Raw genomic sequence first — 4659 nt, forward strand, 5'->3', positions numbered from 1 at the left:
CGTAGAATCCCAACTTTAAGTGCTTAACATTATTATTCATAAAATACCACATCAAAATTTTGGCACCGTTGTAAAGCGAAGTCAACTTTATAAATTTTACAAAACTATATTTCCATCGCATCATTTTGAGCTCAAAACTCCACTAGATTTGAAATTTTAAACTGAAGAAAGTTCATCAGTCTTGATGCACAAAAATTGCATGATCAAGTTATAGTGAAGAAGAGGCATATTAAAGAGAGGGGATTTGTGAATTGAGGATTCAACAGACTAAATACTCGAGTCGATGAAGTTATTGCGCAGAGGCGTTGGGAAGTGATTTGCTACACTACTGTCGTTGTAGTAGTCCTTGTGGTGAAAGAATTTTATGCAAATCTTCAAGGGATCAACCAAGGAATGATTTACGTGTGAGGCAGGTTTGTACAGTTCACTCACAGTTCACTCCTTCGAGAATCCGAGAATCAATGAAATGTTTATGATCAAGAACGTGCATGTCTGCCACTATTCAAGTCTTACCCCTACAAGAGACAACATGAACAAACTCTACTGTTACCTTACGGATGAAGATGCTAATTGGGAAGCCCAAGATGATGGGAATATGAGTTTTTCTATAACATGAGTTTTTCGGAATATGAGTTTTTCTATAACATTGTTAAATCCTACTTCAAAGACATGACATTTCTTCATTTCCTCAAAATTACTGCCTACTATGAAAATTAGTAAGGTCACGAAGGAGAGTGCTATTCTAAACTACTGTATTCAAACTGGAAAACCAGTTGATATTGGGGCCATAATTATAAAATCAGTTTTGGGTTTGATCTTGAATGGATCTACAACTGGATTAGGACATCCATCTACTATTTTTCAACTCTGCAGTCAATCGCAAGTATCTTATGAAAGTAGGGAGAAAGTACTATTGCCTTGGAAGCTGATGGATCCTGAAGTATACTGCGGTTGCATTAGAATGAGAGATGAAAATGTTATGGATGTAGTAATGGATCAATGATCTCAGAATTCATCACCTATTCAGCCCTACTACAATTCGTGTGCACTTTCAAAGAGAATTAAAAAGATAGAGAAAGAGGTGCAAAATCTTATGCATGTAATTAAGAATATTTATGAGATGCTGGATCACCTGGATTGGAGACTTAAGGAACATTTTGAACATACAGGGCGTCTTGAAGATGGTTTGGTACGTATGTTCAAGAAGCATGCATTAATTGAGAAGGAAAATTCAACCAATGAATTTCCATTTAGGCCCTTCTACAATCTGTATGTGCACTACCAGTCTATGGGAGATCTCTAGGAGAACGAGAGTGAAGAAGATATTTGAAATTGAGTTAAGCACGAAACTTTTCATCTAGTACTGTTTGTTTTAGTTTGTTATGTTAGATTGCCTTTACTTTCTATTTTTGTACTATGTATGTTATTGCTTTGAAGTTTGATGTTTAGATTTCAGTGTTTAGGATGTTGGCTTGCTTTAAAACACTGAATTTGTTATGTGTTGGCTTGAAAAATGTTAGTTTGTATTAACTCAAATTTTATTTACAAATATGAGTTTTGTGTTGTTTGTGAAAATTTAATGTTATTTTGATATTTAATTATGCTTAGAAAGGTTTATTTGAGTCAAATAGAGGTTAATGTAAAGCGGTATGGAGCACATTTTCACAAAAATCAAAATTGGGCAAAAATACACTCTTGCGCATGATGCGCAAGATTGACGCATGATGCGTCGAAAGTTCAAACACGCTATATTGCTTAGAAAACTGTGAAATCGCACAGAAACCTCCATTTTCGCTGCTTGAGTCATCTAATAAGGTTATTTCTTTTCTTACATCTAATTTTATCAATTGGAAGACGTTTACAGTTGCCAGTAAAATCATTTTCTGCTACAAATGAGGCCTTAGATGAGGTTATTTCTTTTCTTACTGATGAAAGAGGGACCTTGAAAGTCAAAAATAATGTTAATGTAAACTTTCCTCTTTCTATGCTTAATGTAGTATCTAAGGCCTGACACTACTTTATTTATGGAAGAATGATTCCGACAAATCATCATAGTGAGGTGATCAAGGATAGAACGATCCTGAACTTCTGTATTCAGTAGGTGATGAGGATAAATTTAGGATTTATTATCTATATAAACACTAGATCTATTGCTTTGGGAGAAACCACTGGTGGTTTGTCACACCCTGCACTTATTTTTACACTCTGTGAACAGACAGGAGTTGACTTTAGACCTGTGGAAGAGAGGATTGAGCCTCCAAAACCTATTGGGCCTGCCATATAAAGACATGAATCTCATGTTGATTAGAGATCTGGAAGTAAGACCAGATATATTCCTTCTACTTCGAGGACCCCTACTTCTAGTGAACCTACTAACCGAGAACTTTTAGAACAGATGATGACCCGAGAGGGAGATATCTGAAGAATGGATCATAGATTGAAAAACATGGATGCTAGAAATGCTCACACGGATGATTTGATATGACAAAAGTTCGAATATGATGTTGCTTATGATGATGCGTTGGTGAGATACATGAAGGGTGATCATTCATCTCAGTTTCCTACTCACCCTATTTTTACTCCATATCAACAGCAGAATTTGGATGTAGAAGAAGAAGAAGATGATAATGATTGGTGCTTTTTTTTAAGTTTATGTTTGATTGTACTTTGTTATTGTGTTGTTTGTTTTTGTTATATTGTTGAGACTATTTGTTAGATTGTGAGACTCTGTTTTGTTGTTATGTTGAATTGTGAACTATAGTTTGTAAAACTGTTTTCATTTCTGGAATTCAGTTTAATTCTGTTGTTAGTTTTTGTATTTTATTAAATGTATTCTCAACAAATTTTATATGTATTATACGCAATTTAATGTTTTAAGTCTTGTAGCTTTTTATATTAGCACCTGCAGTATTTCAGAATTAAAGTTTCAAAATCATAACCTTCAACAAGTATGTCTTTTCTTTATGTATTTAATGTTTTCTTTCACCTTTTATTTTTCAGTTCCTCATGGCAAATCTTTTAAAAATTTAAGTTTGGGGGCCAAGTGATCAGGAAATAATTAGACGCATTTTGAAATATTTTGGTAACTTTAGGATTTTTATATATTTTAAAATATTTTAATTTCAAAATAAATCTCAAAAATAAAGTATTTTATCAAAAATAACTTTTATTTTTCCTAAGTGCTTCTAATCACAAGGAACTAAGAAAGCCACTTTTCATAAGTTTCCCAAGTGTATTTAATTTAATATAATTATTTTTTCACAAAAATACAAGTTTTCTTAGAAAATCAACTTTAGTGCTCAAACTTAGTAAAATAATTTTTAATTTTTTTAAGTGGGAAAACATGATTTTTACACAAAATGTAGAATTGATTTTGTTAATTCTGATTAGTACTTAATTTGCATAAGTGAAACCAAGATATATAGATTTAATTAACTATAGAAATGTGCAAAATAATTCAGATCATCATTACATTTTTCTTAAAATTCTCTGACCATAGGAAACCTATTAAAATTATTCTCATAATTTTCCAAGTGGTATTTTTTTATATTATTAAAATAAGTTAAAATGGTCATCCTAGCTTGAAAATTAGTGTTAGAGACAGAGAGATGTCCTTTGTCCCTAAGAAAATCAGAGAACATCCCCTCTGTCATAAGGAATGAACCCTCAAAATTTCATGCCATGGTGAGAAATGCTTGATAATAACGAACTAAAATACTCTAGAGAGTATTTAATTCATTAAAAATCAGAGAGATAACAAATAAATTTTATTTTTAGTCCACATTATTTTCCTTTGTTCATGATACACCAGAAATATATGCATTTTTATACCCATATTTTATACTCTTTTTTGGTGATATCGCACCTTAATGGAAGGTATTTCTATGTTTTCTTGCAGGTTATTAAATTTTAGGACTTGAAGCAAAAAGGATGCAAAAAGGACAAAAATTGAAGCAAAAATGAAGAAGTTGAAAATTAGTTCAGCGTCGACGCCACCAGAAGCAGCGCCGCCGCCGCTGTTTTATCGGGCGCGGGGTGACGATGCAGTTTTATAGAGAGCAGTGAATTAAATTGTGGAACACTGGCGCCGACGGTGCCAATATCGGTTCAGCCCCTATTTCTTGAAGATTCGACGAATTTGGACTCTTTTTGAAGAGTTTTTGGAGGCACCTATTGGAGAACTGACTCTAGGCTTTATTTGGGGTCAAAATTATTCATAAAAGTGACTCTTTTTTACTCTTCCTGGCATCTCATCTTCTAGTTGAACCATCCACACATCACACATTCTTCCATTTTTCATTCCACAACCATTTAAAGTCCACTGTTCTTATAATTTAGAGTTTTGTGGTGATATCAAGTTTGAACTCTTCTCTAAGAGTGTTGGAGAAGGAGAAAAGTGAGAGATTTCTTCTTCCTATATTTCCTAGAAGAGGCTACAAGGGATTTGCTTTAAGAAAGAGTTTCAGATAAGTGTTGTTTGTTTGTTAGTGTTGTATGAACTTTCTTTTATATATAAAATTTGTGTTTTGTTGTATCTTTCTCATGAAGTCTTAGTAGTTTACTTTATCTTTCTCCCTACTCTGAGAAATGGTGAAATGAAGAGATAATATGGATGTGCCAATATTAAAATTTAAAATAAATTGTGATGATTTTTCAACT

Source organism: Phalaenopsis equestris, unplaced genomic scaffold (assembly GCF_001263595.1).
Source record: "Phalaenopsis equestris unplaced genomic scaffold, ASM126359v1 Scaffold000002, whole genome shotgun sequence".
Taxonomy (NCBI): Eukaryota; Viridiplantae; Streptophyta; class Magnoliopsida; order Asparagales; family Orchidaceae; genus Phalaenopsis; species Phalaenopsis equestris.